This window comes from Gobio gobio, assembly GCF_949357685.1.
Source record: "Gobio gobio genome assembly, chromosome: 15".
NCBI classification, from domain to species: domain Eukaryota; kingdom Metazoa; phylum Chordata; class Actinopteri; order Cypriniformes; family Gobionidae; genus Gobio; species Gobio gobio.
In genome coordinates this window covers 8,576,752-8,604,695 of record NC_137108.1, presented here as the reverse complement: position 1 = coordinate 8,604,695, position 27,944 = coordinate 8,576,752, and positions in this window count along the sequence as shown.

Sequence of the window (27,944 nt, the reverse complement as noted above, 5' to 3'; positions counted from 1 at the left end):
AATACACCTCTCACCAGAGAAACTTCTGCGCAGCAATGCCTATGTCAGGACAAACACAGAGTGACTTTAGAACAAACAATCTGACCAATGACAATGGTCATGAGAATACAGTCAGTTCGCTGGTTTACCTTGCGTGTCAGTGGGCTGCTGGGAGCTGAAGCGCTGCTGTATAAGCTCAGGCTGGAGTTGGATCTGCTGACAGTCAGGCCTTTAGCGCTCCCTCTGCGACCCGACGCCCCGTACCCGTCTGGAGAGAGATACTTCTCCTTGATCTTTAGGTTTGTGCGTCCCTTTACTGTGTGTGAAAAACCAGAGAAATGTTGCATGTCAGTGTTTCATTCAAAGCACTGGAAAAAATATTTATACAGTACACAATGACTAAGAAAATAGCATGACTTTCCAGGCTGCTTGGGTCTCAACATTCATGAGTTAGAAGCGCACAGATTTGTAATTAGCCAAACCAACCAAACGGGAGATGATATCAATATTGTCTTGTCCATATATTGGTTGTCCTCTACTGATTTGATCTATGCAGATTTTGAATAAATGCAAGTTATTCACCTCTACAGGGGTCATTCTTCACCAGAAACTCATCTAATGCCGTCCATCCACCACCAACTCGAACCATCAGAGTGCTTCGGAGAATACGAACCATCCGCAACTGCTGAGAGTCTCCAAACTAATGAAAATCACAGATTTGAATGAAAATCACATGTCAAGCATGTAGCCGTGAATAGGTAGTTGTGCTCCATTTACACCTGGTATCTGTTTTGGGCACTAAATACAGTGTACAATGGTGACCATAACGTTTTGATGTAGTAAGTGATGTATGTATTAATCTTAAGTGGCCACAGAAGACACATTTGAGACATGTTACCGTCATCTGTGTCACCTGATTACTAGTGATCAGATCACCCAAGACTAGGGCTACGTTTAACTCCACTTTCAGAACTTCCCTAAGCACTTCCCCTCGCCATTTTGAAGTGCGTTCAACTTCGTCTAGTGGACGAGGGAAGCTTATTTTGACAGACCATCGACCACTCGATTTTGACGGAGGGAGCGAGTCTACTCATATACACTTCAGTCAGATCCATAGACCACAATGCAACACGATTGGGACGTCACAACAGCAACTCGCAGTGCTGGCACTTAATTTACCCACAAGTGATCAAGGGCTGAGGACGTTCCAGTTAAACTCATTGCAAGGCTTCTGCCAGTAGTGGGTAATCATGCACTGTAAGCAATGACATGTATCCGAGTGAACGAGATCGAGGGAAGTTACAGACAGAAGGACATAAATAAGTGTACTTAAATGCAGCCCAGGTGTTATTATTACCAGGTATAAACAGCCAAAATTGTACCTAGATTTCCACTCACCCTATAGCGGTTTGCGCTAATTTGCTCGACTTGAAATCTTTTTGGACAGTTGCACTGAGAGACCTGACGACTCACCTGCAAAATTGTGTTTTTGTTAGTCATCTTACAGAAATACTCAGTGTAGATTATAAGTTTGCACACTCAGAGGTCTTAAATTAAGATACATTTATTAATGTAAAATGTAAACTGAATTTATGCTTAAAGGGGTCATGCATTGAGATATCAACTTTTAAAAGTTCATCATGATATAAGAATATAATGTACGTTTCGGAGCTGAAAAATTCCTTGTTAGTCAAAGTAAAGCTTTTATTCACACCAGGCCAAACAAATGCTCAATCTCAGAATGTGCCGCTCTGTGACGTCAGAGTGTGGTGAAGCACCGCCTCAACAGAAGAAGAAGAACGCCTGATTCTGTAGCCCTGCCCACCGACTCGTGTAAATATAATAATATAGATAAACCGGATCGAACTACCAAGCAATAAACATGCTGCATAAGCTTCATTCCAATTTATGAATGCATGGATTAACTTTATTTTTAATGAAAACCGTATTTCCTCAAATAAAAGCCGGGGCCTTTATTTACCTGAACTGCAGAAGGTCACTGGCTTTTATTTGAAGCAGGCTTTTATTAGGGGCAGGCCTGTATTTCGAATTCCATCTATTTGAAAAAAATTATTGTTTTAAATAAACCGTTTTAAATGAAAAGCGATAGCGTTCCAGAGGACAGATATCATCAGGGGCGCGGGAAGTGGGTTGGTTTCAAAGGATTGCAAATGCAATGCAAATTTTTGTTCATTTTTAGAATTTAATAATTTATTTGTAATAAACATTTTAAGTGGCCCATTAAAAAGTATTATTTATAAGTTGAATTATGTTTTTAAAACATACATGAGGTCATATTGTGACTGTTGCGGTGTGTGCGTTGAAAGAGCGGTAATATTTCCTCCAGAGTGAGAGCGCCTTTCTGAAGATTCCATTCATTTCTGAAGCTCATTCCGCTCAGCACCGCGCGCTCAACCCAGAACTCCCTTTGTGACATGCTGGATCAAATATAGGCCTATCTGAAATAAATAGTAGGCTAAGGGCTGCCCCTGACTAAAGTTTTTTTTTTTCTTTTCTAGTATTTGTTCATTTAAGCCGTTGTTCATGCGGTAGCGCCACCGCCTCCGCCTCCATGTCATTGTCTGTTATAGGCTATTTGCTTATTATTTATTAAATCCGGGCAATTTGGTTGATAAAACATAGATTCAAATTAAGATACAATTTATACAAAACGAACTTCACTTTAAAGAAAGGCTTTTCTGATATATTTGTTGTTTTTTTGTGTTTTGTAGACTCGATATAAACACTATAATTTCGTTATTTTACTAACCCAACTAATGTGCTTTCTATATTCCATGTGAGGGAAAAAGCTTCCTTCCACTTAAGAAGAGTTGTGTTCCTTTAAGCACTTTTTATATTAATATATATCTCTTTACATAAATATAATTTTCTACTATAAAAAACTATAATTTCGTTATTTTTCTAACCCAACTAATGCGCGCACTTTTCTCAATCCGTTATGGAGCTATTCAATTTTGATTTTGCTTATTGTTTCTTAAACGTTCGTTCGTGTAGTTCAAATGACCACTTTACAATATTTCAATAACATAATTTATTTTGAAGCCTATGCTGTTTTCTTGTACAAAATAAAATATTTTAAGTTAAATGCAGAGTAAGATATGTAAAAAAGACAGAAGGCTAAGAGATTGTTAAGATAATTTGTGTAGCCTGCCTGACATGGTATTTTCACAGACTAACACACGTCACATCTCTCATAGACTACAGTATTTAAAATAGCATATATGCATCAGTTATATTGCTTCATTTCACCACGGATTCGTTTGTAAACAAGAGACTGGATTTGCAGACAGGATGAGATTACATGAATGAATGAAGCAACACACATTTTTATATGTGATAGTATTGCATGGTTACAGATCGTTTGATATCTATTGATTATGTGTACTTGTCTAACTGAACATTACTTAGCACGCTGTCACAGGCTGAAGAATCCTTTATTTGAGGTGTTGTTGGTTCATTGCGATTCGGGATCAGACTCGGACATATGGGCCAGGGCTCGCAAAGCCCAACGTGATGTTTTTGAATGTAAAAACCACACAAACGTCATAAGTTGACCTTAGACAACAGTATAAAAAAAATTAAAAACCCAGTTCATGACCCCTTTCAAAAAGAAAATATGGTAAGAAAAATAAAGGGTTCACTCAAAAATGAAAATTCTGTCAATAATTACTCACCCTCTCGTTCTAAACCCCAGAGACTTTTGTTCATCTTCAGAACTCAAATGATGATATTTTAATGAAATCTGAGAGATTTTTGTCCCTCCGTTAACAGCTACGCAACTACCACTTTGATGCTTCAAAAAGGTCAGAAAGAGATCATAATCCATATGAATTGAGTGATTTAGTCCAAATTTTCTGAAGAGACACAATCGCTTTATATCTTATATCTTTACATCTTAAAATATATTAATTTGTGTTACGAAGATGAACGAAAGTCTTACAGGTTTGGAATGACATGAGGGTGAGTAAATGATGACATTTTTTTTCACTTTTGGGTAAAGCGGTGAACTAATCCTTTAATTTAAAGGGAAAACAATATAATTTTTTGAACCCCACGGAAAGAATATTTTCTTCTTTTTTAAAGAAGAAACTCACTTCGTTTTGATATTTTTTTCCGAAAACAAGACTAATATCTTATAATATCTAATACTTTCTCAAGTAAATGTATCTTGATTTAAGACAAAAAAATCTAAGAAACAAAAATTACATTTTGCAGATGAAAGATTCAACAGAACTACACATACCTCCTCATTGATTTGGTCTACATCTATTGTTTTTCTGTAAGGGTCTCGGCTTGGGTGGAGGGCACTCACAAATTCATAGTAGTCAATGAATCCATCACCGTTTACATCAAATATGTTAGCAACAGCAGTCATTTCCAGAGAGTTGGTGGGAAATTCTGTCCATATGCAAAGGCAAATATCGTGAACAGTTACATACAAAATACCTTGATGCAAAAAATTAGCAACCAAGAGTGTTAAAACTGCGCTTACTAGAGGCCAGAACATTGTCGATTAACTCCTTGTGAGTGATTCGGCCGTCCTGGTCTCGATCAATGCTACGAAAAACATCCAAAATCCGGGATTTGAGGAGGTGACTTATCCATTGCATGTACCTTTTCCGCCAGATGTTGAAGTCAAAATTAGCGAACTCCTCCATCTGCATTTGCCAAAGAGAAGGTTCTTAGACAACCGTATAGATTCAAACTCTCAAATCTATAGCACAGTCATGATTACCTCTTTTAGCCTCTGTAGATGTTCCTCTAATCTGCTCTGCCTGCCGTGTGCCAGGAGCCAGAGCTTCTGCCAGTGACTCACCAGCTGACACATCATGGGGGTTTGAGGGTCCAGTTTCTCCAGCGGAAGAGGCACTGATGGTGGAGGCTTTACCGTGCCTCTCCTCTCTATGCATGCAATGCAGTCCACAGAGATTACAGTTGAATGCATGCACACAGTAATCACAGTAATGAATCACACTGATTCTCTACTCACTCGTTGGTGCCTTGCGACTGGGGGAAACCTGCTGCTTGGGAACCAGCTTGTGTTTACAGGATTTAGTGGCATTTTCAACCTCCGGTACCTTCCCTTTCATCTCGTCCATAAAATCCTGCAAAAGCAGAATTTTCTGAATTTAAACCTTATTTAAATGATGATTAAATGCTGTGATGTCATCATGGCCTTGTTTTGATTCTAACTTTTTAGATTTTTAGAACTTTTTTAATTGTTGCTCTATGTACGTAGGTTACATTTTAGTATCATTGAGATACTATTAGTTTATATTTTCCCCTTTTTTATTTAAACATTTCCTTTACATTTTTAGTATTCTCGTGTATTATTTTTGTAATTTTTGCTTGTAAAATATGTCTATATAGTTTTATTTCTGTTTTAGTTTTAGTTGTTTGAGTACCTCAAGATAATGTTATAAATAAAATAAGTATATTATTTTATTTCAGGTAACTTTTTTATTGTTTTAATTTTATTTAACTATAACACATTTTTAAGACTAAACGTAAGTAACTGGGTTTTTTTTTGCATTTTGAGATGTGGATCGATGTAACTGAATTTTTAAAGACAGGACAAAACAGGATAGAGGATTAAAAAAAATTATAATAACTATATCATAATACATAATTCATTCATAATTCATAATATCATTTTTGAAAAAAGATATATAAGCAGTTTGGGCAGTTTGCCCATGTTGAGCTCAAAGAAGGTGAAATATGGAAAGAGGATCTTCAAGAAAGAGGACTGACTTTGATTTGAAGTATATGCACAGGTGTGAAACTTTATAAAACGTGTATTTTTTAAATGAACCCCAATAATCCCACCCAGCCTTCCTCTTCCACCTCCTCTACCAAAGATAGCCAGTCCGTCTGCACTGGCTCCTTTCAGTCCCTCGGTTCTCCCTCTGTTGACTCCACTCTGCTGCACGAGTCCACCTTGAATCCTCTGGTCGTCAGCTCCACCTTGGTGCACAGCCTGTAACTCAACCTTGACCCATCGGCCAGTCGGCTCCACCGGGCTCCCTCAGCCCTCTGGCTCCACCTTGGTCAGTTTTCACGTTGCCTGCGCCACAGACTTCCTGGCCTTCAGCTGCACTTCATCCCTCCAACCCTTCAGCTCCATCTCAGTCTTCCGGCAAACTTGGCTCCATCTCGACAACTCGTCACCACGGCTTCGCCTTGGCCTCGGCCTCCAGGACCTACAGTGCTGTCCGGCATCAGCTCCATCTGGGTCATCACTAGGGTTGGGAACCGAGAACCGGTTCTTATGCAGAACCGAAACTGATTTTTGAAAAATACCAGAACCGCGCGAAATTCCTAAGTTTCGGTTCCGAAAACGGTTCTGGTGCAATGTGTGTGCGAAGCGCTGGAAGCGTATCCTTTCATAGCGAGTGACAGCCAGTGTTGCCAACTCCGTGATTTTCCCGTTTTCCACTGTTGCCGCGGGCTGTGTTTCATGTCCGCGGGTTGAAACGATTGTGCAATTGTGCGGGTTTTGTTGTGAAAACCTGGCAACCCTGGCTCACCTCATCATGAATATTAATTACGTTGCCTGCCGCTTCCAGGAGGGCAACGCAGTTCAGCACTGAAAGCCCTCGCGCTACACATTTACGGTTTTGCGTCAGATATTTTCTCGTTGACCACCAGCATAGCGAAGAGAAAGTCACAAGTATGGATTCATTTCCAAAGAATGAATGATAATGAAGCAAAATGTAACACGTGAAAAGTTAATAACATGCAAAGGAGGCTGCACTAGCAATTTGACAAAACATTTGCTACAGCACAGAGTGCCTCAGGGCTTATATCAGATTTATAGTGAAAGGCATATATATATATATATATATATATATATATATATATATATATATATATATATATATATATATATATATATATATATATATATATATATATATATATATATATATATATATATATATATATATATATATATTTGTCAACCGTTGAGTCACCATGGTTTAGGTAAGCGTTTAGGCACAATTACCTTTGTAATGCTGAATTGCAATTTATTATTTACAAGTTCACTGAATAACTGAATTACTATTAAATTAATATATAACTAATTAATAAATATAACTAATAAATATAATTTATAACTTGGTTTTATTCAGAGACAGAGAGATAAAATGTAATAAGACAATTTCAGAGGTGTTCATTTGAAAAAAAATGTGTTGCAAGAATGGCTTAATTAATACTGTAATATATGTACAGTACAGGACTTTTTTGACATTGCCAACCTGTAAATAAATTTTAGAGCAAGTAATAAACACAAAATGGATTGTTTGAGTTGCGTATTGTGCCTTTTTCTTTTACCACTATTTGTTTAATAATTTTAATGGAACCGGAATCGGAACCGGAATCGTTAGGCGGAACCTGAACCAGAACCGGAACCGGAAAATTTCTCACGATTCCCAACCCTAGTCATCACATTCATCAGCTCCGTCTCAGTCTGTCGTCCCCCTGGTTCAGCCTGCCACGTTTCCACCATGGCGCCTCTCTCCCTCGACTCCGCCGTGAGCCTTCATCCTGGCTGTGCTCTGGGCCACAACCTGGCTCTTCCTGCTCTTGTCTCCTCTCTGGCTCCTGCAGCCATCATTGACCTATGGTTTCTGCCTTGGTCATCTCCTCCCTGGCTCATCCTTCATCTTGGGTTGTCCGGTCTGCCAGGTATGTGTCCTCCTCTGGAGCCTGCACCCTCCCTCCTCTGCTGGACTGTTATAACAATGGTGCGAGGACGCACTTTCCTAGTGGCGGGGGTGAATGTTGGGGGGGTTGTAATGTCAGGCTTATGTTCAGTTTCTTTGTGTTTTAGTTTGGCTTTCCCTGTTTCTGTTTGCCCGAGTTCTAATTCCTTGTTTGTTTATAAGGTTTCTGATTAATCACGCACCTGTTTCTGTTCTAGTTCAACAGTTCTCCCTGTGTATTTAACTCCTGCTTGTTGTATGGTTATATTCCCTAAGTGTTTTAAGGATCTTTATTGAAGTCTGTTTGTTTTGCTATTAGAACTTTTTGTCCTTCTATGCAGTTTCTTTGAATAAAAAAATAAATAATAATAATATTAATAGCTTAACCAATTTAACCATTTTAGTGTTCTTCCCTCATATTTAAAATATTTTTCCACACATTTTGATTGTTCAGTCAAACTTTCAGGGACACAAAAAACAACAAAAATCAAATAGCCTCTCTGGACATCACTTTTGGTAACTACTGCATGTACAGTATGCATCTGCTCTTCTAAAGGCTTTTTCATTTACTCAGCCTCATGTTCTTCTAAACTGTATGACCTTATTCCTTCAGTTGAACATAAAAGAAAGTTCTCAGTAGAAGAAAGAAGTCATACGTTTGTAGCGACTTGAGGGTGAGTAACTGTGGACAGAATTGTCATGTTTGGGTGAAGTTTAATATGAATAGTTTATTATTGGCTATTAGTACCGCATGCTGAGTGATGAGCTCTGCAGTGAGCTCTAAGTCTTCAGGCAATGGCTCCTGTTCCTTTCGACTGAGAGACTCTTCAGCGGACGAGATCCAGTCCAGTAACAGCTGTACCTCCTCTCTCTCTGCCTCTAGAGCAGACAGTGTGGTCTGGATCCTCTCGGCCTGCTGCTTTGCCCACATCTGGACCTGATGCATGAAATCACACATGTACATATAACACACTTGTACTTCTACACAGAGAACAGAGTCAGAAATATACAACACAACTGTGACCGCCCAATGTTTTCCATAGGCATTACAAATTCTAAGAAAAGTCCAATATAGAATGTACAGAGTTAATATGAAGGAATCACAGCCTAAATAAAACACATTACTTTGAAATTGCTTTCTAAAATGGCTTAGAAAAAAAAAGTATAATTAATGTAATGTCTTTTTTTGAGAATAAACTAATCATGTAACTGATTTATAAATTATTGTTTTATAAAACGATAGACATTGATTATAAGCAATAATTGAAAAATAAACAAATATATGTATGTTATATATCATTAACCATGTGCGTGTGCATGTGCGTGTGTGTACTTTGCAATAAACTTAAAAAATATATTTCGGTAACACTTTACTTTAAGGTGACATAGTACTACATGTACTTACTATAGTCAGGAAATTATGATTGGTGGAGCTCGCTTCAGTGCAATTCAGCAATTACCGGCTATGTGATTTTTCAAAACCTAATTTGAAATCACTTTTACAGAACCATACTTCATCACTTAGCATCACCTCAGAGCTCATGGTAGGCCTGTCTTGAAAGTTTATACTGGTTTAGTTTAAGTTTTAGACTTATTGGTATAAGTCAACTTCCAGAACCTGACAGTTGCACTCTACTTGTCAACAGATTGAACTGTTAATATCTAGTACTCATCCTCTAACTTGTCTCACCTCTTCATAGCGTGTCTTTGTGATACTGATCCATGATTTGATGGTGATGACAGAGTCAGGGTGACAGGAGGACAGAATCTTTTCACCCAGTTGGCGAATATTCTCTAGCTCCATCTGCTGACCGTTCAAGGAACTCATTGACTCCTGCAGATCACAGACACAATCATGCAACTCATATGATAACATGCTATTTATACTTAGTGAAAAGAGTGGCAGATACTATTTGCACCTCATTGTACCGTATTGTAGTATATTATAAAACAGTATGCAATAATAACAACATATTCAGTGTGCATGATTATATTTATTGAAATCATAAATGCATGCTGCCTTATTTTGACATCCCTACCCAATGAACACTTTATTCCCACTATTAAATATCCGTTAGGCATTTTATTTTCACTTTTCAAATATTTTCTTAATTTGCATGATTTTATTTCTTTTCATTTTTATTTAAAATAAACGCTTCACTGAGCAGATATGCGATTGGAAAAGGGAGAAGAATGAATTTGGAAAAAGACACTTGGTGTAAATAGACACTAATAAGTGGGTCCATGTCCACCATACCTGATGACATGTACGAAATGCCAGAAGAGCCTCCTCCTCCTCAGGCAGCACTCCGTACTTCAGGACCCTCTCAACATCCGAAAGATGATCCAGGAACGAATGAACCATCCCATCAAACTCTTCCGCCTGAGAACAACAGAGGTACATTGTGTGGAAAATGTTGGGATTATCAAATATGTCTGATTATCAAATATGTTGGGATTATCAAATATGTCTGATTGTACACTACTATTAGTACACTACTATAAAAAAAAAAAAACTATTGATTTGTTTTTTAAGAATTTTTTTAGCAAGGATGCATTAAACTGATCAAAAGTGACTGTAAAGACATTTATAATGTTACTACCGATTTCTGTAACACTTTATAATAACTGCATGCATTAGTTAAGCATTAGTAAATAGTTAATTCATCATTTATAAAGCTTTAATATACATTAATAATCAGTTTATTAAAACAGCTATAAATGCTTAAATCTTAATTTATAAGCATATCTATAAAGTTTTTTTTTTTTTTTTTTTTACAAAATCTCCTTTGTAAAAGCTTTAAGAGGCATAAATAGTACTTACTTTTGATGGGCGCACAAAAATAGTTACTGACAACTACTAAATGTTTTATAACTACCTGAATGAATCATGAATTACAGTAGGAATACATGCTAATAAAGCATTTCTTAACACTGAGCAACTATTACTATATGTCTAAATAATAAGATGTATAAATGTACATTTAAATAGTTTATTAATCATTTACTTACACTTTCTAAATGATCTTATGAACCACTGACAACTCCTAAATAACTGATTTGTAAATAATGTAATACTTAATTTAGAAATTATAAATTGATCATTAATAAAGTAATAATAATAATAATAATTTGTTACATTTATATAGGGTTTTTCTAGGCACTCAAAGCGCTTTGCATATAGAAGGGGGAATCTCCTCATCCACCACCAATGTGCAGCACCACCTGGGTGATACAACAGCAGCCATATTGCGCCAGAACGCCCACCACACACACCAGCTGATTGGTGGAGAGGAGACAGAGGGATGAAACCAATCGTATATATATGGGGATGATTAGAGGCCATGATGGACAGAGGCCAATCGGCAAATTTGGTCAAGATGCCGGGGTTACACCCCTACTCTTTTCCGAAGGACATCCTGGGATTTTAATGACCACAGAGAGTCAGAACCTCAGTTTAACGTCTCATCCGAAGGACGGTGCTTGTCCCCATCACTATACTGGGGTGTTAGGACCCACACAGACTACAGGGTGAGCGCCCCCTGCTGGCCTCACTAACACCTCTACCAGCAGCAACCTAGTTTTCCCAGTTGGTCTCCCATCCAGGTACTGACCAGGCTCAGCCCTGCTTAGCTTCAGTGGGAAACCAGTCTTGGGCTATAGCTGTATTTATTAACTGCTTATTATTGTCTATTAATGCTTTATAAATGATGAATTAACTGTTTACTAATGCTTAACTAATGATTCATAGCGTGTAGTTGTTATAAAGTGTCACCATAACTTTGCAACTACATGTCAACTAGCCCTCATTAAAGCATTAGTAGACTGTCTGCTTAAAATCTGCTAACACTTTATTTTGATGCTCCCCAACAGACATTCAACTGACTATGTTACTTTGCAAGTACATGTCAACTTATTCTAACCTAACAGTCTATTAATAATGAGGGATAGTTGGCATGTAGTTGCAAAGTTACCAACCTGGTCTCATTGTGAAAATGTACCTCTGGCAACGTTTTTGCAAACCACCAAAATACGTACCAATATGTACATATCTCTGCAGTTTCAAAGTGAAATGAACACTAGAGGCAGTAAAACAGCAAGCACTTTTTATCGTTTTTTTTTTTTCCATGTAAATGAATAAATTTTGGAGTTTGCGTCACTTAATCTGCTCCATATGCTCGGCTTTTTTTATATAATAAGTTTGCTCAGTAGCTCAGCTGGTACAGATTTGTACTTGTAATAATGAAAGCTCAGGTACGAATCCCGTGAAAGACAAGTCATGATAAAAGAGCTCAAAGATGAGTTCACAGAAGCTAACAAGACATGGTTACTATTGTATTTTTGTCACATTTGCTTTTGTTAACACTATCGGTTAGGTTTAGGGTTTAGTGTAGGTGTACGTTAAAAAAACAATGTCACAAAACGTCAGATTGACGCTCATCTGTTCCGGGAAAAAAACGAAGCTTTTGGCGGCACCCAGTGGACATATCACTTTGAAACTGCAGTGATATGTACATATTGGTACGTATTTTGGGGTTTGCAAAAACGTTGCCAGAGGTACATTTTCGCAATGAGACCAGGCTGAAAGTTACTTATAGTTAGTAGAATGTCTAAAGTGGAGCATCAAAATAAAGTGTTACCATTTTGTTGTTGTAGTAATTCAGCTTCAACTTAAACAGAAAAAAAAAATGTTTGCCTTCACAAATAACTGAAAGAAAATTAGTTTAAGTTCTTGATCTATTTTATTTCTTTCAACCTTTATTTTATTTCAATGTTTTTTAGTAGTTTTAGTTTATGATAACCACACTACAGTACCTTGAATGTTATGTAAGTGCTCTGAATAAAAGTCTCATCCAAATGCATAGTGTAAGTATAACCTTTGTGATCGAAGGTTCCATGATTATCATACAACATGGTGGAGCGTGACGGTACCTGCTGAAGTGCCGCCTCTAGTCGAGCCTGTCTGGACACAGAGAGTTTGCACACGGCCTCCCAGCGGCCCTCCAGCTCCTCCATTTGCTCCTGCAACCAGTGGGCATCAGCCGTGCTGCTCCGTGTCAGATCCCTGACCGAACGCTTCAGTGTCCGGATACAGCTGGCACGCTTCCCGAGCTCACGCTGGAACACCTACGGTCACAGTGAAGGTGTAGTGGTCACAGCTTAGACCTAAAGTGTGCACTCTTAGAAGCAAAGGTTCAGTGGGTTCTATATAGAACCATAGGGTTCTTGAATTCAATTTTAAAGAATTACTTATGCCAAAACTCTTCTATATAAAGACAAATGTCTGAAATGATTGCAAAATACTTTCATGTTTAATGGGTTATTTCGATTTTTTTCTAGTAATAAAGTATGTTTATGATCTGTATAATTCATTCAAAGTATGAATACAAAAAAAATATGAATTAACCCTCTGGTGCTCTTTGTTTAGGGGTTGCATTGGTTGTCTTCCCGGTCATAAGTGACCGGACACCTAAAAATTAAACTTCCTCCACCCCAGTAAAACCAATGCAATTTATTTTTCTTCAATAATATTTTTTCTTTTTAATTTTGTATTTAAGATGATTTGATGGTATTTTTTAATATGTATGTAATATTTATGGTCTTTTTTTGCCATTGAAAATTATACAAAACATTTTTTTTTAATTTTTTTTTAATTATTGCAGTATTTCAGTTTAAAATAGAGACTAGGCCTTCAAAATAAGTTTTTTTGAAGGCAGATTAGCGCCCTCTTTTGAAATTATTTAAGAAATCATGCAACCATGGGTGTAATCACTAGAGGTCTCTATGGAGAGGCTTGAGAATTTTTCATAGGTGTGTGTGTGTATAAGTGCGTGTGTGTGTGTGAGTGGATGTGTCAATATCACACTGTTGATGTTTTAGAGTGTCACCCCTTTACTGCTGAGTACTTTTTTCAGCATTGTGGCCGATTTGTAGATTGTACACACAAATATTCTGTGAATTTTTGTGTTTTTGCCGATTTCCCATTCATTTCCTATGGTCGGTCATTTATGAACATTTATGAACGCTACTTTTTTTTTTTTACGACCAATTAGTATGCTCGAATCATGACCCCAATTTTTTGTGTGTTTACATACCTAATGCAAGAAAAGTCACCAAGTTTCATATCATTCCGATGAAGCTGTGATTTTTAACATTTCAAAACAGAATATTTTCCGGTCAGAAATGACCGAAGAGCACCAGAGGGTTAAAACTAAATCCATAATATTATACCATGATGGGAACACTTAAAAGGTTCTATATATGAAAGGCCTGACAGAACCCTTTAAGGTTCTATATAGAACCTTTTCTTCTAACTGTGTGTTTTTACCAGACGTGACTTGCGCAAATAAATTGCGCTATTTGCGCATAGTTGGACTTGAACATTTTGAGTTTACTCGCTTCATTCGCATGTGAAATTCACTTCACAACAGACGCAAATTCACGTCATGGAAGGGGCTTCTGCTCCAGTCTCGTTGCAAAATGGCTGACATGGAGGGTAGCTGCAGTATATATATATATAGCTCAAATTAAGTAAAGAACGTTTTTTACAACTCTCCAGATTGTCCGACCTCACTCTCTTTCTTCCAAGCAAGATCATTATTATTCCTGTTTCTATAATAATACGAAGATGTATCGTAGAGCTCCGGGTATCCACATACAGCAACGATGATTTTGTGTTTCTGTAATCACGACACTACTAGATCAAGCTCCTGATTGGTTAACGCGGCGTGAATATCCGGCAAAGTTCAGATTTAACCTAATTTTGACTTAACATGTAAATCACTTGCGCTTAACGCTTCATTCGCGTCTGGGGTGAAGTGGTGAACGCACCGTAAGAGTGTAAATCCTAATGTTTAAACTTAAATGAAACAAATTAGTTCAATCAAATAAACTTTTATGAATATATAGAATGTTCTTTTTCTTTTGATTTCACAAAACTTACACATTTTAAGCAACCTGAACCTGTTTTCTTGTTTTGAGTTTTATGAAATTGTTTCTTTTATTTTTGACAAACTTACATTTCCCTGAAACTGGGCTGGAATTTCTATTTCCCAGCATGCTTTGCCATGACACTCGAAAGGGAGAGTAAATGTTAAAATGAAGTGTTATATAATGTTTTTCTGTGCAAGATTAATGTGAAGTAGGAGATTTAGTAGTGTTTAATGTTTTGCTATGCTAATTAAGAAGAGTTTCTGTGTTTTTTTTGGAGGATTATCATCATGGTGATGAGTGGAGCATGAGCTTGGTTTGAGAACAGATGTTAAATGTTCTTAAAAAATTAACTTAAAAATATCACAAAAAACACACAACAAAAATAGTTTGAGGCTTTTGCGAACTTATTCTGGTTTGCAGTGTAATATATTCTGAGATGTACCTTGTGCTTGTCAATCAGATTGTTGACCAGGTCTTTTTCACCACTGACAGGCACATCTTCAGCCAGCTGTGGCTCTGCCCTGTAAAGCCAGTCATTAAGAGCCTGGAGAGCATCAGTAAATCTCCCTGAAAACAGCAGAGCCTCTTCCAGCTTGTGTTGCCTTAGGAAAAAAAACTAAATTTAGTGCTCAAAAATATACTCAAATCACTAGAGATCAGATGTTGCAGCTCACATCAGACGCACCTCTCACTGGATTTCCCGGTGATGGTGTCCCATGAGTCTCTGAGCTCGGACACCATGTTCTCCAGGTGCTGTGTGTCTTCAGGGCCCTGCGCTTTCCCCTGGAGTGAGCGGCCACTCTTCAGACAAGACTCATACATGGGCCGCTTCAAGCGGAGAAGTTTCTGGAACTCCTGAAAATATACAAATGCACTTTATAAATGATCCATTGTGAAGAATTTATTTCTTTTGGAGTGAAATGTCCAGTGTGGTTTATACATATTATACTGTAGACTATTTACTTTCACTGTCCATTTTTTTATTTTTTTACATCACCTTTTATAGGGCACCAAATGTAAAATTATGTACAAATAAGATATTTTTTCTGCTTGCCAGTCATTCCAGTAGTTCCTAAGGTTTGATAATCCACTTTAGACATTCTCCTAACTATAAGCAACATGAGTTATATATTTTTTGCAAGTTTTTTAAAGTATGCAATTTTTTTTCAAGTAACGCACTACTTTTAAATGCACAACAAAATATCCTCAATTTATTTTATTTTTCAAATAAGTAACGCAAGTTACTTTGTTTCCTATTTATTGACTGACAGTTAGTAGTCTAAAGTGGACTATCAAAATAAAGTTTAACCCCAATTTGCTTGCTATTATTATATTTTCAATGGTTTTTAACAATGTATTTTTTTGTATTTGCTAGAAATAGTCATATTTCTAATTAAATGTGAAGATTTCTTCCGAAATGTTTTGTTCATGAAATATTTTTGCTTTATAAAAACAAATTATACAGCTGTAATAAAGCTCCTTGAATTCAACACTTTTGCTATTACAATCCACTGCAAAGCATTTTTTGGTAACACTTTAGATAACAGCCCGCAAAGTACTGTCTAAGTAAAACAAGTTTACAGCGCAATTTTCAGCGCGTAATTATATTGTTCCTATAAAGTACATAGGTATAAGGGAACAATATGTAAAGTTTGGGGAATAAAGGGGTAAGGAAAATTAACAAATTATTTATACTGTAAGTATTTTAGAACTAAGAGGTACTTATTCTACTATTATGCTAGGCAACAATCTTATGTTTGGAGCAAATTTAGTGAGAACATACACTGTGTAGCTTTTTGTAATAATAGTGTACCAATATACACAGATCAGGCATAACATTATGACCACCTTCCTAATATTGTGTTGGTCCCCCTTTTGTAGCCAAAACAGCCCTGACCCATAGAGGCATGGACTCCACTAGACCCCTGAAGGTTTGCTGTGGTATCTGGCACCAAGATGTTAGGAGCAGATCCTTTAAGTCCTGTAAGTTGCGAGGTGGGGCCTCCATGGATCGGACTTGTTTGCTCAGCACATCCCACTGATGCTCTATTGGTTTGAGATCTGGGGAATTTGGAGGCCAAGTCAACACCTCAAACTCCTCAAACCATTCCTGAACCATTTGTGCTTTGTGGCAGGACACATTATCTGCTGAAAGAGGGCACAGCCACCAGGGAATACTGTTTCCATGAAATGGTCTCAACAATGCTTAGGTAGGTGGTATGTGTCAAATTAACATCCACATGGATGGCAGGACCCAAGGTTTCCCAGCAGAACATTGCCCAAAGCATCACTGCCTCCGCCGGCTTGCCTTCTTCCCATAGTGTATCTTGGTGCCATGTGTTCCCCAGGTAAGCCACACACACACACCTGGCCATCCATGTGATTCATGAAAACGTGATTCATCAGACCAGGCCACTTTCTTCCATTGCTCCGTGGTCCAGTTCTGATGCTCACATGCCACTGTTGACACTTTCGGCGGTGGACAGGGGTCAGCATGGGCACCCTGACTGGTCTGTAGCTATGCAGCCCCATACGCAACAAACTGAGATGCACTGTGTATTCTGACACCTTTCTATCAGAACCAGCATTAACTCCTTGAGCAATTTGAGCTCCAGTAGCTCGTCTGTTTGATCGGACCACACGGGCCAGCCTTCGCTCCCCATGTGCATCAATGAGCCATGACCCTGTCTCTAGTTCACCACTGTTCCTTCCTTGGACCACTTTTGATAGAGACTGACCACTGCAGACCGGGAACACCCCACAAGAGCTGCAGTTTTGGAGATGCTCTGACCCAGTCATCTAGCCGTCACAATTTGGCCCTTGTCAAACTCACTCAAATCTTTACGCTTGCCCATTTTTCCTGCTTCTAACACATCAACTTTGAGGACAAAATATTCACTTGCTGCCTACTATATTGCACCCACTTACAAGTGCTGTGATGAAGAGATAATCAGTGTTATTCACTTCACCATAATGTTCATAATGTTATGCCTGATCGGTGTATATAGCCTTCGTTTAAATTATGACGTACATATCTGTGCAATACTTGTTTTGCTTACGCAGCACTTTGCTGGCATTAATCTAAAGTGTTACTGGGTTTTTTTTGCATGTTTGCAATGCAAAATATATTTTTTAGTTTCCTTAAAATTCTTACTGATGCTTCCAAAACTACCAAGACATTTTTTCCAAATACAATATAACATATATCAAAGTACACCAAACTGTGCATGGCAACAACAAATAAAAAGACCAATGAATGTAAAATTGTAGTGGCAGTGCAGCACTGGCTCAAATGCCAAACTGTCCCCTGACCCGAAACGCTCTCACACTGGCCTCGGGCCCTCCTTGTTGAGTCCTGAGACGTGAAGTACCTTTTGTTCAGTAAGCTGTTGTTTGATCTCTTCCTGTGACACAGCGATCTCTTTGTGTGTATCCAGTGTCTGTTCAACCTCCGTCATCCAGTCCACCAGTAAGTGCCACGATTCATTGAACTGTGGAAGTGAAAAGCACAAAAGTTTAGCACTTGCCAGTTGATTTCCTGGATACCTCAAAGTCCATATGAGAAGTAAATACCTGTTTAGCATGTCTTTTGACGTCCTCGAGCATTTTCCCCCTCTCTGTGGTGTGTTGGAGGAGTTTCTTGAATCGGTCCTGAACGGTCATGATCAGGTTCTGAACAACATCGCAGTCTTCCTTCCTGCTGAGCTCAGACAGACGCATGGCAGCGTTCTCCACGCTCGCCTTCCTCTCTCCATAAGAGTGCACCTCACCTACCAGCACCTACAGACAAGATGAGTAAATCACACAAACACGTACACTACCGCAGACATACACTCCAGGAGCAGATGCACATACCCTGTGCTCCTGAAGCTGTGAGCAGATGGTGTCCAGGATGAAGCTGGGCGCAGGTAGAGTGTTTATGGTCTCCTCACACTTGGCCATTTTGGTCAGCAGGTCTTGGACGTTACTGTTAAACTCCTTTGCAAGACCAAGTCCCTCTGTTAATTTTGCCTGAAAAAATAAATGTTTTTGTTAATTTAATTAAAATGTAAAAATATGGAAATAAAAATTAATAACAATTATTGACTTTGCACTTTTGAATACCAATTTAGGTCAACCAATTACCAAGCAACGCTTCATTTTGCTCAGTCTTTGGTGTAAAAGGTTGCATTAGCAATTAAAGAAAAACACTTCAGCAAAACATGGTCAGGTCAAAGTGTCTGAATAATTTTGGTCCCAAATTTGTATACATTTTACTGGTAGTCACTGTATGAAGAATTTTCGGGTATACAGTAATATATCACAGTTTACTTTATTTTGCTATCCTCATGTACATAAATGAACTTTAGTGTCCTGCGGTTCTTGGTTTGACTGTATATATATATTAAATAGGCAAATTCTTAAGCGTCTATGATTGGATCATTATTGCAGAGATTATTGTTTCTAGCATGTTATATGTTTGGCAACAGTTCCTCTAACCCTAATTGGTTGAGTGTGTAGCTTTTCATTTCTTAAAGGGATAGTTCACACAAAAATAAAAATGATCCCATGATTTACTCACCCTCAAGCCATCCTAGGTGTATATGACCGGCCGTCTGCCGGAAGCTTGTTATTATAGTTAATAAATATGGATATGTTTCTTACAAAAACCCATCACTTTGCTTCAGAAGGCCTTTAATTAACCCCCCTAGAGCCGTATGGATTACTTTTATGATGGATGGATGCACTTTTTTGGGCTTCAAAATCCAGACCCCCATTCATCCAGACTACCATCATAAAGCTTGGAAGAGCCAGGATATATTTAAATATATCTCAGATTGTGTTCATCTGAAAGAAGAATGTCATATACACCCATGATGGATTGAGGGTGGGTATATCATGGGATCATTTTCATTTTTGGTTGAACTATCTCTTTAAACAACTATCTAGGAAGACACCATGGACAATGTCTAGATTCATCAGGCTCAAATTGTGAAAGAATTGTTGGGAGGGAGAACGAAGAAAGGGAGCATTGCAATGCAAGAGTCCAGCACAATGTAAAGTCTCCTCCAGCACGTCCCAAAGACTCTCAAATAATTTAAGATCTGGACTCAGAGGTGCCGATTCATGTGTGAAAATGGCATTGTCATCCTGGAATATGGCCATCATGTGTCTTCATACATGTTGTTTAAGAAATGAAAAGCTACACACTTCATCTAGGGTTAGAAGAACTGTTGCTAAACTTATAACATTCTAGAAACATAATAATTATAATAATCATAATTATGCAGAGTACACAGCCATCACCTTTCTTTCTTGCATTTTAGCATAGACAGAGCTCCATTTCTGCTCCAGAATGCATAAGCTATGCTCCGTGCTGGAGCCCCGGGCCACCTCACTGCCCTCCAGCATCCTGTGGATGGCGTTGCGAACGTTCGTGTAGGCGTGCATTTTAGAATCCATCTCATTACACAACTCCTGTAGCACAAAAAAAATTTGTCAGGTTTCATTATAGCGTCATGTCTTATAAACACAGTTTGCTGGTTTGAGACACCAAAAATTCAGCAAGCACAATTAAAGTCATCGTTACCAAATGAGTGTTAAGTCTCTCGCTGGCAGAGTCTGGCATACCCCACACGGTCTTACTGGACGACAGCCTCAGGTCTGTGTGTTCCAGCCACTGCAGGAGATCTTGGATCTCCATGGTTACGTCTTGAACCTGAAATCCAGTTATAATGGTAGAGTTTATAAATTGCATGAGCTTGAACTTATACATTGAGTGTGTGAATGTATGTATATATGTACACAGGGCTTGATGTGAACTTGTTTTGCTCACCAGACACTGTGGCTAGTGGTTTTCCCTGGCCACAATTTTGACATCAATACCATTATCTTATAATGTGGCAGCAGGTTTATTATAATTATAATATAATTTATTATAAACCTGCTGTCACTTTAAGAGCTAATGCACGAATCCATTATACTGTTACATATGCGTTTTCTTTCTCAACTGTTTATGTTCACTCAAAACTGACTGTGTTTACTCGCCAAGACCGGCATTTTGACATTATTGTGTGTGTATTTGACTGTTTAAGTGCTATAAGCAGTGAAAAATAACTCAATTTAGGACTGAAAGGTGGCTTTATGTGCGTGCACTTTGGGTGTAACCGCAAAAAATCTGTGGTAATGAATACAATTATGCAGATTACGTGCAATTCCACACCGAATTTCAAGCCCTGTAACACCAACAATATTCATCCAGAGCAAATGAAGCGAGTGAGTGAGGGGAGGAGGGTTTGTGTGTCACTCGCTGTCGGAGAGATGAGAGAGAGGGAAAGAGACGCTGGTGTTGTGCGCGGAAAAAAATAAGTATTGGAAGCGTTTCAGATATTTCAGTATTGATATGTATCACTAGGCTACTATAACACTACATTGCACTTTCAGATGCCTTTTTAAAAGACTACAACTGAAAATTGTATATATTAGATATAAAATTCAACCCGCCAAAGTACCGTAGCTAGTAACTATTTTACACGCCACTGCTGAATCCAGCCACATTTGGCATGTGTTAACGCCAAACCCTGTATATATATATAAAAATGAAGAAATTTGAAAATACAGAATATAAGAAAAGTGGAATTTATACATATGAGCACAATGGGACTGAGACTGACTAAGCTAAAGACATTAAATCATTCTGTAATCAGGTTTATTTGCTGGTGTGTGTGGTCACCTGACTGAGGTTATTTTCCAGCTCTAGCTGTCTGCGCTCTGTCTCGCAGCGCACAAATTCCCAGCGTTCATTCAGCTGTTCCAGACGAGTCTGCAGGACATGTGAACTGTCTCCCGCCCCAGACTCCATCAGGTTTCTTCCGGCCTGGTTCAGAGAGTCTACCGTGTGCACATGGGACATCACATCATTCCGCAGAACCTATAGATACACACAACAACCATCACAGTGAGTCATTCAACGATTGATACTATGAGTGTGTTCCTCTATAGTAATGACTTACATTTCGAATATTTCAACTTTGTTATTGTACTTTTTTCTAGTCTAAAACAGAAGTATTTCTTATCAGAAACATTATCCAAACAGACAATTTATTTTGGGAAACATTTACTTCACTACATTCCAAAGCATACTACTTTTTATTAAAATAAATTGAATAAAAAACACACTGTTTTTCGTTATTTTGAACTTAAGAAATCAAGACCTGATCCCAGATGCAATAGTTTTATTTGATAGATTTGTAGATTGCTAGAATCGATAACAAATAATTCTTTTGAGCCGTTGAATCGGTTCACAAATCACTCTAAACGATTAATTCGCAAATTGGACTGATCCGATTGCAGCTTTTTTGGAGTCAACAACTCACTGATTTAATTATTAAATTACTGATAAATCGCACAGTAATTATTACAATCATACTGATACTGAAAAGAAACCCTGTATATGTATGCTACATAGACTTTCATGGTAAACCACATAACAATATGAATTGTAAGTTAGTCTTTTCTGCCCTATTGTTGTGTATTTGAGTGAAACAGCTTCTTAAACAATAAAAAAGGTAGGGCTGGACTTGATTTTGTTCATGAGAAATTGATTTGATGGTTGTGGTTTGCTATTGGTGGATCTCATGTGATTGACAGGTTGTCCCGCCATCACGCCAGTAAACACGTCATCAGAGAAGAGAAGAGAAGAAAAGTGCTGCAAGTGGGAGGGGAAGTTAATTTGATTCAAGATTGAGGATACATGAATTAACCCTTAATCGCCCCTCAAGTAGGGTTTACGTTTGAGTCCCTTGGGGTCAGATAGACCCCAAACTTTTACAGAGCGATTGCATAAGGAAATATAATTTTTTTACATGGAAAACTATATATAATTTTTTTTATTTACTTCTCAACTATACATTTATGCTGTGTTTTTGTGGGTATTTGGTAGTTTTTTACCTATTTACTGCACAAATACTTAACTATGTCATAAATTGGCTCATTAAAAATTATTTTTTTATGAAAAAATCACTTGAATGATGATCTTAAATAAATATAAATAGTTTTTGGACATTGCTCTATGTGTTAGGGATAGAATACCGCCATCTGTAGGTTTGTGGAAAAACTTTAGGAATTATAGTTAAAGAGAAAGAGAGTGCAATGACCACATTATCCAATAGAGGTCCATAGGGAAGTTATGCAAAAGTTAAGCTGCCTTTCATCTTTCTTTTATTTGCCCTTTTCCATCTCTTTCTCATGATCGTTCCATGATGCATTTGTGCTCTAGTATTTGTCCTTCATTTATGTATGGAATCTTTTCAGATTTATGCCAGTTTTGTTGATTTTATTTGCCAGTTTCTATAAAAATGCTCTCTGTTGCAGTCACACACATGTGTGTGTTTGTGTGTGTGTGTGTGTGTGTGTGTGTGTGTGTGTGTGTGTGTGTGTGTGTGTGTGTGTGTGTGTGTGTGTGTGTGTGTGTGTGTGTGTGTGTGTGTGTGTGTGCGTGTGTGTATGAGACAGAAAGTTCGTTCCACTTTGTGTTTATGCTCTAGGACCAGATCTTGATATAAATGTAGACATTTTCAGATTTATACTGAATTTAGTTGATTTTTTTTTACAAACAAAGTGAAAAAAATGTATTTTTTACACTTTCCCATTCATTTTCAATGTGGCGACTTAAACGGTAAAAATTTTTTTACACAACTTTAGAACAACCAAATCAAGCCCAGATTTTTCGTGCATGTTTAGATAGATTATTTAGGAAAAGTCACCGAGTCTCATGGCCCTGAGATGAAGGGAACACTTTTAAAAAATGGAGGAAAAGTCCAGTGGGGTCAGCTGGACCCCAAGGGACGATTAAGGGTTAAAAATAATAATAATGATGCGCATGGAAAAATAATTTATAAAAAAATACTTCAATATTCCATAAAAAATAAGAACTGTCAATTTTGATTTCATGGTGACATTAACCTCAGTGTATGAAATGCTTAAATGTGGACATGTCTACATTTGAGTATCATTAGCTGTTTCATTTCCATGAACATTTTGGGATATTGCATAAAAAAACGCTGGATGGAAACACCAAGATGCGCATCAATTCTAAAAAATGCACATAAAAAGCTTATGCGGTCAACTGAGTCGGATACATTTTTTATCTGATAAGAAAACCTGTGCATAAACTACGATGGGAACACATTTACCGAATAAATTCATTGATGCGCATCAAAAAGGAAATGTTATTCTGCGATGGGACAGCATAACTGGACTAACCAGCAGACCAATCTCGTTGCACAGCATCTGAAATGCAGTTTTGGTCATTCTGGAATGCCTGAGCAAAGTCTGTCGTCATAGTGTTACGATATAATAACCCCTCAGAATTGTCTTACATGACTGCGTTCCCAAACAGCAGCATCCGCCTCAGAAAGCAAGTTAACATGACCGTGTTTATTGTGTTTCATCTGCACACTCTGAGGATATGATATATTATAGGCCTATATTATATATATGGCTTCTCATACTGCATCAACTTCCATTTCTCTTGGTAATATTTACCGCCATTTTATCAGAAAGTGACGATTTTGTTCTCTTCGACTCACTGGATGGAAGCGGTGCTTTATTCCTAAATGTTTTATGTTAAATTCACAACTTCGGATTGGCCATTTTAGGTAAAATACTGCAAATCAGATCCTAATGTATTTTCCCTGCTGCCTTATACCACAAGTTTCGAATTATATAAAACCACAATGATGGCATAGAGCTTTTCTTAAAATATTTTGACATCTAACACTTGTTAGGTTTTTTATTGCATATTGTAGATTTTATTGTGTGTTGCACATTGTCACCACACATATACACACATTGTTTGTCCTTGTTTTTTAATACTTAATACTTTTTAATAATTTAATATATGGTGTATTTTGTTGCTGTTGTTACTAAATTGCATGGACACTTGAATCATCAGTAACTTGATGTTGAAAGTTTAATCATTTGTACGGCAACTGTAGGTTAGTGTTAATAAAAGGAAACATATTTGCAGATCATGCATATTTATTGTGTGAATCCACTGATATTTTTTTATTGATGAGCGCTGGCTAGTTGCCAAATCATAATGATTCATAATAATGTGAAACTGAGCTCTATCCTATTTTAGCTCTATCATTTCTGTGACTAATCAATTAATACAAATACAATTTTAATTCTACAGTTCTTACTCTATGCTGTACAATATACTGTTTCACAATAATATTTCACATAGTAAGTAGTAGCCATGCGGTAGATATTATGCAGCATACAGTAAGCAGTACATTCTTATTTCATTCTGAAAATAGCATTCCCTGCAAAAGAGGGGACTCAACATCATCAACAATAAAAACATGCCACACACACTACGAGTTTGTGTTCGTACCTTGTGTTTGGCTAGCTCTATCTCACAGGTCTGCAGGTCAATGCTGATTGGCTGAGAGGCCTGCAGCAGGTCAGCCGTGTGGGAGAGCCAGGCGTGCAACTCATCAAGAGTGTTCTGGAACTGACCCAAGCCCAGCAGTGCACACTCCAACTGGTGCTGCTCAAAAACACATTGTGCCGTTGAAGTATCGTTATGATGAAACAATAATTGTATTCACTTAGCTAAGATCTTACCTGTCTGCTGACAGTCACTGACTCCAGGTTGTCCCACCGCTGACGGAAGTCGCACAGCGGAGAGATGGACCCAGGCCTCTCAGTACCCGGGGAAAGACGACACACAAAGCGATGGTTTAGACTCTCTATCTCAATCTTCTTCTGATAGAGCTCCCGCTTGAATTCCTGACAGGAGAGATGAATACATCAGCACAAAAGCGCTAATGAAATTGATCGTCTATTTGTGATACAATTTTCAGTTTCTAAAGGTAGGTTGTTCAGTCTCACCTTCAGGTCACATAGCTGCTCTTTAACTGATCCCAGGTCAGATCCCACTGAGAACTCCTCAGTGGATTTTAACTCCACGGACTTCAGCCACTCAAAGAGTCCCTGCAAAAGAAGGTCTTATTTTTAAACCTGTTTTAAAAAACCCTCTTTACCCACCCTAAATTAGATATGAATATTTTTAAATGCACATTTTTTTTCACTGTCTCACAAAGAAAGCAACATTCACTGAAATAAACAAATCAAAATTCTCTATTGCTAGCTTTGGTCTATCTCAGAAGGGCATCCAAAGGGCATCCAATTGGCAGGAAATTGGCCAGTCCGTCACTATAACCACATGGAGGCATGAATACTGAAATACTACAAATGTAGACAGAGACCTACCACCACTGCAGGGGACAAGATAGAAAAAGGGAAGGACAGACCATCATTTGTAATTGTTTAAAGGATTCACGTTAAAATGAAAATAACCCCATGGTTCACTCACCCTCAAGCCATCCTAACTGTACAGTATATGACTTTCTTCTTTCTGATGAACACAATCGGAGTTATATTAATAAATATCCTGACGCTTCCAAGCTTTAAAACTTTATAAAGTAAAATATCCGGCAGATCGCCTTCCGTATTCAACTTACGCAGAAAGTGTAACGCCTCTTGCAGTTCAAAACGCTAATGCTACGTCTTGAGGGTGAGTAAATCTTGGGATCATTTTAATTTTAAAGTGAACTAATCCTTTAAATGTTTTCTATAGTAAGTGCAACATTCATTATGAATGTCTTGAAAAGATTTGAGACTTGTTTCTTGTGGCTAACTCACCTGCATGCTGTCCTGATAATGAAGAGCCATTCGTAAACATTCTTCTAACCTACTGTTGCACTCTGTCCAGATCTTACTGAGATTGTTCCATGTGCCGTAAAGCTGCGGAGAAAGACTGCTGGGTAGTGAAATTGGAATAATTAACTGTATGATGTACAACAATTCTATGGGGTTTTGTATCATTTCAGTTTCAAATACAAACCTCGTCCAAACATTTGGTGACCTCTGGTTTGTCTGTGTCACCACAAGCTGACATGAGTTCCATTCCCAGAATTCCTAGTGTGTCCAGGTCACCTTGCAGAGAATCAATGTCTTCCCTGAGAGTCTGAGAAGGCAGGATAAGAACATTTGATTGGTATGAGGCAATGAGGGAACATCCTTAAAGACCCTTTTGGAAGCTGGTCCCCAGCATGCAATGTACTGCTAAAGCAAAACCAGCTTCACCAGCTTTTGTGGTCACCAGCTGGACCAGCACCAAACCAGCAAAGTCCAAGCTGTTTTGGCAGGGAAACATTGCCTAGAGTATAATTTTTGTACTTTACCTGCATGGTCTCCAAGCTCTGTCGGATGGTTTCTGAATCTGATCGACTGGAATTGAGGTCCAGAACAGCTTGCTGGGCATCATTCAGTCCAGCTGTCATGTCACTCACATCATTCCAGAACCTGACTGCCAGATCAAGGAGGTTGAGAAGCAACTTCTCCTTCTCCTGGGCTTGTCTTTGGGCCTCCTCCCAGTGGCTTGTTAGACTGCAAACCCGCTCTTGAATAGCTAAAATTGGAAGGGGATTTACCAAGATTATCATACAGTAGGGTAGGATATCAGTTGAACTTTGATTCCTATTCCAATCATGCTTATCGATTCTGATTCGTATTGATTGTAATTTTGCAAAACATTCTGTTGCAGCTGAATATCATGAAAAAAAATCAGCAGCCTAAAGAACAACTAACTAATAAACTAGACTAACTAATATACATTTTAGACATTATTAAAGACAAATATACAGTTAGTAATACAATAAGAACAAATAAGCAAATTAGCAATAGCACAAATAAATACAAATTAACAGTTCAGAAATTTTAATCAAATGTAAAATAACACTGCATAGTTTTCTTTTTATAACTAAAATATAGATTAATCCTTATTAAAGTTACAAAAGTTATTCAGTCAAGATCAGTTAGTGATTTTTTTCTTTTGTTCTTGATTAATATTAATGACACAGGTGGCAGTATTAGGCTGCTGTCACTTTAAGACCGAATGCACAGATCCAATATACTGTTACATATTGCGTTTTCTTTCTCAACTGTTTACGTTCAGGACATAGGACCATTAGGACAAAACTGACTGTGTTTACAAGGATATTTTGACATAATTTTGCGTGTATTTGTCCGTTCAAGCTCATGAAGGCATGAAAGAGGAATCAATACAGTATTTGTGCACTATAGGAGAGGCGGTTTTCTGTGTGTGCATTCTGGATGTGCCCAAACACAGAAAACAGCAGATGAGTGCCAAACTGAGTTCTCTTTTGCGTCTTCTTGCACTTGAATGGTTTAAAACTACATTTAAATGCGCACACATTAATCGATAAGCGGAATTGAAATTTAGATTTAATAACA